This window comes from Carya illinoinensis, chromosome 5 (assembly GCF_018687715.1).
Source record: "Carya illinoinensis cultivar Pawnee chromosome 5, C.illinoinensisPawnee_v1, whole genome shotgun sequence".
NCBI classification, from domain to species: Eukaryota; Viridiplantae; Streptophyta; class Magnoliopsida; order Fagales; family Juglandaceae; genus Carya; species Carya illinoinensis.
Window position 1 is genome coordinate 25632387 of NC_056756.1, and position 13089 is coordinate 25645475.

Consider the following 13089-nt stretch of genomic DNA (forward strand, 5'->3'; position numbering starts at 1 on the left):
AAAAAAACATATATATACTCTGACGGCGGAATAAATCCTGATCTGTAAAAATGCGATATTCGCTCAAGCGGAGTGTCGAGCGAACATCGAGCGTTCGACTCTGCCTAAGTTCGCTCGAGCGGCCTGTCGAGTGAACATCGAGCCTTCGACTCTGTCTGAATTCGCTCGAGCGGCCAAATGCCTCTGCTCGAGCGATCTCTTTTCCCGCATCTCGCTCGAGCCCACTGTTGAGCGAAAGTCGAGCGTTTGAATCTGCCTAACTTCGCTCGAGCGGCCAGAAGCCGCCGCTCGAGCGAAATGTACCATAATCCATATTAATCAACAGTTGATAAAATTAGAGCAGAAATTCATGCTTTTAATCAATTAAAATCACAACTTTGATTTATTCTTTTTTCCATATAAAACCAATGATAAAGTAATGAAAGAATTAATATATATTGGTTCCAAAAGTATTAAAAATGCAATAATTCAACTCAATCACAAGCACTGGCAGATTTTGTGGTAGAGTTCTCAGGTTTTCCCCAAGAAGACACAGTAGCTCCAATGGGAAAACCATGGATACTATTCATAGTTGGCCATCCTGCTAGGCAGGCGGGGCCTTGGGAATGCATTTACTGAGCCCCAATGGTAAAGAATGACACTACATGGCAACGTTATTATTCAAAGTAACCAAGAATGAAGCCGACTATTAAGCACTCATGGCAGGGCTTTCTATAGCCGCTGAGATAAGGGCAATTGAGATATAGGCAAAATCAGACTCATAGGTAGTGGTAAATTAGGTGTTGGGCCTATATGCTACGAAGGGGGAGAAGTTAAAGAAATACTTAGCACGAGTTTGGGAGGCATGTGATCTTTTCTCATATTTCAATATATCTCAGATACCAAGGGTGGAAAACATCAGTATGAAGGAATATGGCAAGGCACAGACAAGTTGGCATGTACAACATCAGGAATGGAGGAGGTGCCTATCCTATGGCAAGTTGAAAAGAGAATCGTCAAGGTCCCAAGCATTGGGAAAGAAATGGGTGTCCTAGGCTCCAGTATCCCAGAATGGGCGAATGGTGAGGTTGAGTATCTGGATGAGGGAAAGTTACCTGAAGGAAAGGAAGATGTAAGAAGGATAAGGAGAAAGGCGACAAGGTTCAAGCAGAAATACATGAAGGAATATGCGGGAACCATTCTGGTGGAAGAACCTTAGCTAGGAAAGCAGTAAGGGCAGGATACTATTAACCCAATGCATTAAGAGATGCTCGAGAATTCACTAGAAAATACATCAAGTGCCAGACATATGCAACAGTACCACACGCTCCCCTAGAGGAGTTGACATACATGACAACACCGTGGCTTTTTGCCCTTTGTGGCGTGGATCTGGTTGGACATTTCCCACCAAGGAGAGGCGGCGTAAAGTTCATGATTGTCATCGTAGATTACTTCACAAAGTTTCGTGAGCAGAGGCAAAGCCATTAGCGACCGTGACAAGGTTTTTATGGAAAAACATTATTTGCAGATTCAAAATCCTGCAAAGCATAGTGACAGACAATGGATGTCAATTTGACTTTGAGCATTATAGAGAATGGTGTGCGGAGTTGAAAATCAAGGTGAAGTACTCCTCACTAGGCCATCGCAAGCGAATGGGCAAGCAAAAGCAACAAATAAGGCATTGCTCTCAATCCTGAAGAAAAGGGTCATGGAAAACAAGGAAGAGTGGGCAAACGTGGTGCCAGGAGTACTTTAGGGGTATAGAATATAGGTAAAGACTCCAAGAGAGGAATCTCCATTCACACTAGTGTATGGGTGTGAGGCAGTTTCCCTAGTCGAAATAGTGCTCCCAATTTAGCTAATGAGCTACTTCTCAGCCCCCAAAAATGACAGGAAGATGGAGGAGTACCTCGGTTTATTGGAAGAGGAAAGAGAAATAGCGGAAGCCAAAATGTTGCAAGAAAAAGCTAAGGTCGAGCAGTACTTCAACAAAAGAGTAAGGCCCAGGACTTTTAAGGTAGGAGATCTGGTCTTGAAGAAAAGTGGGGTGACTACCCATGATAACGGGAAAATGGGGCCTCGATAGGAAGGGCCCTACTTGGTGGTAGCAAATAGCAGACCTGGGTCATACCGCTTGAAGGACAACCAAGGTAAGGAACTATCACACCCGTGGAATGCAGAGCACTTAAAGAAATTTTATTAGTAGCAATTACATTGATTTTGTTTATTCCATGTTGACATTATTACATTTACATTCATGTTTATGGTACCAGTTGCATTAGTTTATTACTACTTAAGTCTTGTTGGGATTCTGTTTCGTCAATTGTTGCCTCGTAAAAATAAGTATGCCTAGGGCAGGCATTTGTGTGGGTCCTAGTGAGAATGAAAGGTAAAGGGATGCGGAGGTTATGAGACCACACCACCCCCAAACACCTATGACAAGCTTAAGCAGCTTACGGTACAATGTAAAGGGGCATGGAGGTCATGAGACCACGCTACCCCCAAACACCTATGACAAGTCTCAGCAGCTTGCGGTGCTATGTAAAGGGGTGCGGAGGTCATGAGACCACACCACATGACCTCCGCACCCCTAATACCTAGGACAAGCCTTAGCAGCTTGTGGTACCATGTAAAGGGGCATAGAGGTCATAAAACCACACCACCCCCAAACACTTATAACAAGCCTTAGTAGTTTGCAGTGCCATGTAAAGGGGTGGGGAGCTCATGAAATCACACCACCCCCAAACACCTATGACAATCCTTAACAGCTTGCGGTACCATGTAAAGGTGAGCAGACGTCATTAGACCATGCCACCCTAGATACCTATCACAAGCCTCAGCGGCTTGTGAGGTCGAAGGCCAAAGGCAAGCAGTCCAAATAAAACAAAAGGCCAAACATTCACCATCACAAGCATAAAGTCAACAAACATTAACCATCACAAGCTTTAAAGTAAATCAAAGTTTATTATTACAAGAATGTCATGTAAAAAAAAGTACAAAAAATATAAAAGATACAATGCTTCTATAAGAAAAGTGGTAAAGATACAAAATGAAGGGCCAAGAGGTTAAGGGGAGTCATTTCCAGCGGGTGGTGGCAGTGGAAGTACGCTTATAAAAGTGTCAGGCATCTCATCCTACCTAAAGGTGTCAACTCGACGGCGGGTAGCTGCCTCAGGGAAGAATAAGCCCCTGTTTAGAGCTACGAGGTCAGTTGTAGGATCGATCAAGATGCCAACACCATAGCCATAAACAAAGGCACGATCCCTGGTAGTAGGGGCAAGGGCTAACTGGTTGTGTAAGCATGCAATCTTCGCCTGATCAACAGCTAGCTCATTCCTCTTTTCAGTTAGCTATTGGTCCTTGGCAAGGAAGGCCAAATTTGACTTCCTAAGCTCCTCATCTGAGTTTTTTCTATTGTCCTTATACTACTGATGGCGTTCCTAGAGTTTTGCCAAGGCCCCATGCGCCTCAGAAAGGTTAAGGACGGTAAGGCGGGTCTTCTCCATTCTCCATAGCTACCGCCAACTCTTGTGCTAGCTCATGACTGTGTTCCTTTTAACGAGTCAGTTTCTCACAGGTTAAGTCTAACTCCCTATTATGGGCCAGAAGCTCAGTCTTAAGGTAGGTCGATTCGGACTCAAAGCCCTTTTGAGAGTCCCTTTGTGACTGAAGAAGCCTCAAGGCAAAGTCGTCCCTAATCTTTACCTCTTGGGCACAACGTACAGCATCACGAAGCTCAAAGACTTCATTTTCAAGAACCTTCAAATCGCCATGTAAGGAGTGGGAGTAGCCCTCTAACTGCTCCAACAATATCCCCAACTCCTTATTCTTAGCTAGAATCTCCAACTTCATCCTCTTCACCCACCATTTCTCGAAGGCAAGTTTGGCAATGTAGCACATCCTTCCTCGTTATCATACCTTCTCTTCCAGGCAAGCCCAATCCACCATAATCCACGTTGCCAAATCATTAATGCCCTACAAAAAATGACAAAGCACATGAATTAGAGATACAAATAAGCACACAAAGAAAAAGGGCAAGTCCCATGACAACGGTACCTCCAAAAGCTAGTCCTTCAGACGATTAGCTATCTGGGCAGTGGCTTTAGCTTGGGCATTGGAAGAAGAGGAGGAAGCACCACTACTAGCCTCTCCGCCAAAGATCTCTTCAGGGCCAAGAACACCCCCTAGCAGAGAAATCTTGTCGGACCTTGGTGTTGAGTCTGCCACTCCTTTTGGAGCACCTCTAAGGCTTATAGATGGGAGGGAAGCCCTAGTATAGGCCAAGTCAGCTTCGATTAGGCAGGAATTTTCTCCCATCGAACCACCCAAGCCCTCAAGAAGCAGGGATTCAAATCTCCACCAAAAGATGGAGTGAAGAGGGGAGGAATGGAGAGGCACTTACCACTGACATTCAACAAATGGGTATTGCCCCCAGAGAAATTGACTGGCGGGGTCTTGGTCGCTGGCCTCCTCCTCTTCACAGACTTCCTCAATAGGGCATGCCCCCAATCATGCTACCCAGGCTTTCAGCCTCATCACCAAGGTTTTCTGTGTGGGTGGGAACATTGTCTACCCCATCAACAAAGGAGGCACTTCTAATATCCCCACGCACACCCCCATAGGGGAAGGCACAAGGTTTTCTGTCATAGGTGGGTGAACTCCTTTGCCCACGATAGGGTCTAAGTTTAGGGCAGCGGCAACCTCAGTGTCTAGCTAACCTTCCCCCACCATGTCTTCAAAAACAGGGAATTCAAATACAGGGTTGGACGCCAGTGTGTGCACCTATTGGGGGTTCTAGAGTTGAAAGGTGGCAGCTAGATCTGAAAGGGCTAACCTAGCCAAACCCTCAGCATCTTCTAGGCTAGGGGAATGCAGCCACAAAGGGGAATTGCCAGGCACAGGGAGCAGAGTAGTGATTGGCAGGGTGGATGTTTGGACATGGTTGCACTCCTAGGGCGTCGAAATCCTTTTTTGTTTTAGGGCAGGGGGAGAGGCATCCTCGGAGCAAACCCTTTTCCTTTGTCTCCTCTCTTCTTTCTCTTTTTTCTTTCTTTCTATCTTCTCCTTCTCTTTCTTCTCTTTCTTTTCTTTCTTGCTCTTCTTCTCCTTCTTTTCTTCACCTTCTTTCTTCTCAATCCACCTTTTCTTTTTCCTTCCTCTCCTACACAGCTTGATTTTCCTTCTTGTCTTTCTTTGAAGGTTTATCTAACATAGAAGGGGGAATTATAGCCGAAATTGAGAACAAACGCTCTTGAATGTGGGAGCAATTGATGGACATCAAGAAGCAATCGATGTGGGCAGGCATTAGCAAGAGGTCGGTCCAAAGATAGTCGAGGTGAGCCTCAACCAGGAATGAACAATTTCAATTTGGGCCATCTCCCAAATTGACAAGGGTTCCATGCTCTCCCCCAAGCTCTTCTCATCCAGAAGGACGCCTCAATTAGCCCTAACTGGAAAATCTCTTTTGGGATTTCATGGGTGGGAAACTCCCAGCCCTGGCCAGTGATAAAGAAAAACCTACTCATCCAATTTTTGGCACTAGAATGCTGAGTTTTGAACAAAGCCAAGGTCTGCCCTTTATCTTTCTTGCGGAAGCTAGCAGCATTTCCCTTGGTGGCTGGCTTTACATTATAGAAGGACAAAAACTCTCAAGCAGTCAAGTCGGGATAAAGATCCCTAAGGGGCTCCAAGACCATACAAAAAAATATACGGGCACACAGATAAGCCCTCAATGTGAAAGGATGGAGTTGGGCAGGAGCCAAACTGAGTAGGTCCAAGATGTCATGAAAAGGGCTACAGAAGGGGAGTCTTAACCCATGAGCCAGTAGGGACATGGGTAGGGTGACCCTACCTGAGAAACCCTCATCATTGCAACACCCCTGTGGGGGAACATCCAGCACTGACGTTTTAGGGATGTGAAATTCTTACCGAATTGCTAGAAAATCCCTCTGTCTAAGGGTTGAGAGCCACCCATATCCATCGAAAGTTGGGATGTCTAACGTGTGGGATGATTGTGTAGAATAGCCACCGCATTTGGCCATGGAAACTGGAAGTGGAGAATAGCAAGTAAACGAAGAAGAAGGAATAGGCAAGTGAAAAGAAATGGGAACAGAGAGAAAGCACGGGCAAGAAAGGCACAAGAAGGTAAAATGAGCAAAGGAAAGAGTAAAGAGGCTTGAGAGAAGGGTATTTGAAAATGGCAAATATGAAACGCCAACTGCCATAAGCATCATGACCTGACACAGAAGCAGAAGGGTAACCATTGCACGAAAATCATGAATGCCCTTGATCCTTGAAAATATAAAGCGGAGCAAAAAGGAAATGTTTAGGGACAACAGGGTAGTTAGTGGTTTATAGATGGGCTAGGGGTTGCTTAAAAGGGCTTGAAATACAAAGGGGTCTATAATAGGATCCATGCCAGATAAAAAAAATGGGAGAAAAGCATGTAAAATTTTTCATCATAAATTCCCCACGCCTTGGAGTGAAGGGAATTAGCGAGATAGCTAGAGGGCTCATTTGGTGTTTAGGCCCAATAGAAAAGACTCTCTGTTGACCGACCTAAATTACAGAGTCTAAGCCTAGTAAAGATCTACATGCTACATGCCGCCTTACTTGGGAAGGAGCAAGTTTCATGCATGTATGTGATTATTCGGTTACTTAGAGATGATCTAAATTGATAAACACTGTGCAAGATAGACATCACGTTGAGGTGATTCCATATAGTGGTAATCTAGTTTAAATGGAAATCTATATATACCAGGTAATCCCAAAGATAATCTATCTTTGAATTTTGAATTACTTGCTTGATATACTTTACTGACTTAAGCATCGGAGTGTTCTTAGGCATATCACACAAGAGTCTTTTTACATCGTGCAGGTGAACGGTTGCGTTCATGGTGGTGGGACACGTCCTTAACACTCCCCATGCTTTATTCACTTTTGGAACACGATCGATTATGCCCTAATTGGCCTCTAATTTTACTCTCTCTCTCATTGCTCCAGAGAGTTGTGGAAGGAAATCCAGTGTTCAGAGATCTACAGATGAGAACCCAATAAGTTAATTTGCTCCACGATAAGGTATTTTTCCTTACTCGGGTATCTTCAACCATAAACCTAAAAATTGAACCCATTCTCGTTTTGAAAGATTTTCCTTACAGAGGTTGATCTGAAGATTTTCTCAACAAAAAAAAAAGAAAAAAAGAAAAAAGAAAAAAAAACTAGAGCTTTCACAATGTCCTACGTTCGTGAGTTACTCTCTCTCTCTCTCTCTCTCTCTCTCTCTCTCTCTCTCTCTCTCTCTCTCTCTCTCTCATTTGTAGATATTTCTATAGGACTTAATTTCCTGCACTGCCAGTTGCTAACCATTATCTACGACATTCTAATTCTTGGAGTTTTGAGTGGATTAGCCCCTGTATAGTGCTTCTCCTCGATCTTCCTTTTGTGAAGATAATTTCTCTTCTATAAAGGTAAGTGTTTTGATCTTAGAAAATAGGGAGTCTCAATTTTTGTGGATGCTTCGGGCAATTATTACTCTGGTATTCCAGAGAAAATTAGTGATTTCTTTTATTTTCTTAAATCTACTCTCTACAATTTGACGTTGGATGCCGGTATTGACTTTATTATTTGTCTTTTGGCACGAATTATGATTATGGGAAAATGTGGTTTTTTTTTTTATGGAATTTTTTTTTTGCCACTTTATCAGTGAAAATGGAATGAGTTTAACTTGGTAGCCAGAGTTTTTTTTTTTTTTTTTTTTAATTGTGGAACATTTTATTTATAAAGGGTATTTTATGAGTTTTATAGGATACAAGGAGATGGTTTCTTGATTTGGTACCCGAAACTTTGCAAAAAAAAGCGGGCGTATTGAGAAGCGTTTTTGGAGGATTCGAAGTTAAAAGCATATTGAGAAGCGTTAACTTGTTCATCAACATCATTATTCCCTATAAAGAGCAAATATGATGTAATTTCAAACCTTTTGGCTCTCTGATTGATTATTTTCATTGATCTGCTATTCATATAGAGAAATTGTTATTGCAGGTAGTAAGGATTAAGGAACACAGTCCTTTGGAGGAAAGGTGTTTGCCGAATTGCCGCAATGTGAGGACTAAAGAAAAGTCATCGAATTCCATAGTAAGTTTTAAATCATTTTGATCTTCTACCATTTCATTGTCAGTATGTGAACCTTCAAAATTGATCATTTTAATGTTCTACCTTCAAAACAGATGTCTTTTGCCAAGTGAAAATGTACAAAGTTGGGTTGTTTTGACTTAACTTCGTAACTTGGTCATTAGTTAGCCATTTGAGATAGAAGTTGTTATTTGATAATTAGAGGAATGTGTGTTCTCTAGAGTTATCGGTTATAATTGATCTTTCCAGTTATTTTTATGTGGAATGCTAAATTTATATATATTTTGGGTAGAGGTGAAAGGCGAAGAAAGATATGCATGACCACCCAAAGTTGTTGGGATACATGGTTTTCATATTTTGGCTTGAATCTGCTTATGCATGGGCTTTTAACTCTCTATTTTTTCTTTCATTCATTCCTAACTATTGGAATAGCTTATAAGAAAAACAATGTGAGAATATATTATAGTCGAAGATGGTTCAGCCTGACTCATAAAATACTAGAGTATACAACTTTTTTAATGTAATTGTATTAATTTAAAGTGTATACTTTTGCAAGTTGTGTCTATTACTTGACAATCATTAATGTGCTTCCTTGTGTTTTGGAGAATGTTTCAGCTCTCTTTGTTCTAGTTTGGAACTTATTTTATTTTTACCTCTAATGTGCAGATAAATATTAAGATTTGGAAGATGTGGGATGATCTACTCACGCACGAGTATGAAGTAAAAAAGGAAAGATAAAGTACAAGAGAGAGAGACAAATCTTTCAAAAGGAAAAGCAAAAATTATTGTATTTGTACTGGCGTTGCCACATTTGTAATAGTTTTGGCTTGGTTCAGATAAATTGTATGTAAATAGCACGTTGTATAGAGTAGATGATTTTTGAATGGATCAATTGTAATGGCATTTCTCAAGCGTTTTGGTTATGAAGTATAAAATAGGGTCTCTATTGTATGACATTCAAATGTGAGTATGAAAATGTTGGTTCATTAAATGTGGATGTTTTTTTGCAATTGTATTTTTACTTGGCTTGTTATCCTTTTTATCTATTCTTTTTATGTACCTTGATTTTGTTGAGCACCCCCTGTTAGTCTGTCATTGGGTTCATCACAAATATCTTCTTACCCTTATTCCCTTTTAGTTGTATGGTTCTGTTTCTAATAGCAATATTACCTTGTAGATTTTGCATTGAGACAAAGGAGATGTGGAACCCTAATCCCATTTGGACAATGTTCCCAATCTTATCTGATTAATATTTTTGAGCTTTTCCCTGATTCCATATTAATGAGAGGGGGACAAAAAGAGAGGAAAAAAAGACAGAGAATCATAGAGGTGAGCTTCCGAACGTGTCATAGGGAAACAGTAGCATCATGAACACTTGTACAGAGAGGATTTAGAGACACATTTCATCAAGCAATAAATAGAGTGATGATTTTTTTATAAGTAATTGAGGTCTCACAACAACTGTCTATTTTTTTTACAACTAATAAATAGACACATTTCATTAAGTACTTGCCCGACATCAACCTTCTCATCTTGAGAGGCTCTTTTGTACAAAAAAAATTTACTATGTTGATGATGAACTATCCTCTCTCAACTCTGAGATGTGAAATGGGAATGCCATCCAAAATTTGTTTATGACTTTTCTGCAAGAAAATAAAGGAGGACGTTAGTTTATATAGTTCAAAACTTCAACTATTTAATTAGGAGATGCTCAAGGAATAGTCTGGATGATCTAATTATTTAGGAATGACAAAAAATAGATGGAGATTAGAGTTTATCTTTTAGTTAAGGATTTTTACATTTTGAATAGATATAATCTCCCAATCACCTAACCACCTAGATGATCTAATTTTAGAACAAAAAGGCCCTCATGCGAGTCATGGTCTACAACACTTAATACCTTTCATATAGAGTTTTTGATATAAGTGGATCTCATATGAGCATTAGACTGCATCTACATCTTTGTATTAGACCATTCAATTTGATCAAATAGTTAAAGAGAATCAATAATTAATATGTGTTTCACATGACCTAAAGATGTCACATATATTAGCTCTAATAGAAAGAGATACCATTTTAGCCAAAAATAGAAAGTTTGGTGGCATTACCACAACCATGAATGTATATAAAAACGAATCAAAAGCTAGTCTTTTTTTTTTTTTGTTAACTTATAAGAAAAGTTGCTAGTTTAATTCTCCTAAAACTAGAAATTAATGGAAAAAAACACCCTTGTTTTTAATGCTAATCCAGAACCAGAACAATTAAAATTATTCCATTTGTTGAACCCATTTGCTTTTATTCTGAGGCAGAATTTGTGCTGGCAAAGTGACTTATATGGTATAAAGTGCCTTATATTGAGCAAAGTAACCTAAATATGCCTAGAAATTTGTTGATTATGCGATACACGTGTTATGGAGCAAGAACAACGAACTATAATAGTACTCATCATATCTAATTCCTTAAGATACATGTTAAGGACGTGTCACACCATCACAAACACAACCGTTCACCTACACGATGCAAAGAGACTTTGGCGTGATATATCTGGGAACACTCTAATGCTTAAGTCAGTAAAGTGTATCACACAAGTAATTCAAACTTCAAAGATAGATCACTATCAAGAATTACCTGGTATATATAGATTTCTAGTTAAACTAGCTTAGCACTATGTAGGATCACCTCCACGTGATGCCTATCTTGCGCAGTGCTTATCGATTTAAATCATCACTAAATAACCTAAACAACCACGTACGTACATGAAATTCTTATCTTCCCATGTAAGGTGGCGTGCAGTGTGTTGATCTTTGTTGGGCTTGGACTCTTTAATTTAGGTCGGTCAACAGAGAGCCTTTTTCATTGGGCCCTCCAGCTACCCCTCTGATTCCCTTCACTCCAAGGCGTGGGGAATTTATGTTGACAAATTTCAAGCATTTTTTTCTTTTTTTTTTTAGCCAACGTGGACCTTGTTATGGGCCCCTTTTCATCTCAAGCCCTTTTTTAGTAGCCCCTAGCCCATCTGCAAACCACTAACTACCCCAATGTCCCTTCACATTTCCCTTTTGTGCTGTTTTACGTTTTCAATAATCGAAGGGCACTTATGTTTTACCGCTGAAATGGTAATGGTAAGGGTTTTCGTGTGATGGTTACCTTTCTGCTCCGGTGTCAGGTCATGATGCTTATGACTGCTAGCATTTCGTATTTGCCCCTTTCAAATACCCTTCTCTCGAGCCCCTTTATTTTTCCCTTTGTTCACTTTCCCTCTTTGTGCCTTTCTTGCCCGTGCTTTCTCTCTGTTCTCATTTCTTTTCACTTGCCCATTTCATCTTCCTCATTTTCTTGCTATTCTTCACTTCCAGTTCCCATGGCTGAACGCAGTGGTAATTCTGCACAACCTTCCCACTCATCAGATGTCCTAACTTTTGACAAATATGGGTGGCGTTCATTCTTTAGACAGAGGGATTTTCCAATGATTCAGGAAGAATTTTGTATCCCTAAATCGACAATGCTGGATGTTCCCCTATTTGGGTGTTTCGATGATGAGGGTTTTGCTGGCAAGGTCACTCTAACCATGTCCCTGCTAGCACATGGGTTGAGACTCCCCTTATGTCTCCCTCTTCGCTACATCTTGGAATTACTCAGTTTGGCTCCTACTCAACTCCATCCCTTCACATTGAGAGCTTATCTTTGCACCTGCATAGTTTTTTCGCATGGTCCTGGAGCCCTTTGGGGATCTTTACCCCAACTTGACTGCTCGAGAGTTTCTGTCCTTCTACAATGTGAGGCTAGCCACCAAGGGAAATTTCGTTAGCTTTTGTAAGAAAGATAAAGGGTAGACTTTGGCTCGGTTAGAAACTTGGCATTCTAATGCCAAGAATTGGACAAGCATATTTTTCTTTATCACTAGGCAGGACTGGGAGTTTCCCTCTTTAAGATATTTTCTAGTTAGGGGGATCAGGAGCACCCTTCCTGACGAGAAGAGTTTGTGGGCGAGCATGGAACCCTTGTCAATTCGGGAGCTGGCCCAAATTGAAACTATCCACTCCTAGGCTAAGGCTCACCCCAACTATCTCTGGATTGATTTCTTGCTGGCGCCCGCCCACATGGATCGCTTCCTAATGTCCCGCAATCACTCCCATGTTCAAGAGCATTTGTTCTTGATTTCAGCTACAATTCCCCCTTTTACATTAGAGAAACCCTCAAAGAAAGATAAGAAGGACGATCAAGCTGTGCGAGAAAAGAAGGAAAAGAAGAAGCGGTCTGAGAAGAAAGAAGGCAAAGAGAAGAAAGAGAAAAGGAGCAAGAAAGAAAAGGAAGAGAAGAAAGAGAGAGAGAAGAAAGAGAAAGAAGAAAAAAGGCAAAGGAAAAGGGCTCGCTCTGAGGATGCCTCTTCCCCTGCCCCAAAACAAAAAAAGATTCTGACACCCTTGGAGGGTGACCATGTCCAAGTGTCCACCCCGCTAGTCACTACTGCGCTCCCTATGCCTGGCGGTTCCCCTGTGCCGTTGCATTCTTTTGGCCTGGAGATTCTGAGGGTTTAGCTAGCTTGGCCCTCTCAGATCGAGCTGCCACCTTCCAGTTTGAGACCCCCCAACAGGCACACACAGTGGCGTCCAACCCTGTATTTGAATTCCCCATTTTTGAAGACCTAGTGGGGGAGGGTGAGTTGGACTCTAAGGTTGTGGTTGCCCTCAACTTGAATCCTTTCATGGGCGAAGGGGTTTGCCCACCTATGGTGGGAGGTCTTGTTCCTTCCTCGATTGGGGGTGTATGTGAAGAAATAGTAAGTGTTCTCCCTACTGATGGCGGGGACAATGCTCCCACCCACACAGAAAGCCTGCTGGCATAAAAAAAAACCTAGGTAGCGTGATTGAGGGCATGCCCTCTCGCTACGAGGAACTCTACAATGAGGTGGAGGCCAGCAACATCCTCCTAGAGACCTCGCTTGTCACTATCTCTAGGGGCAATACCCTTTCGTTGAACATC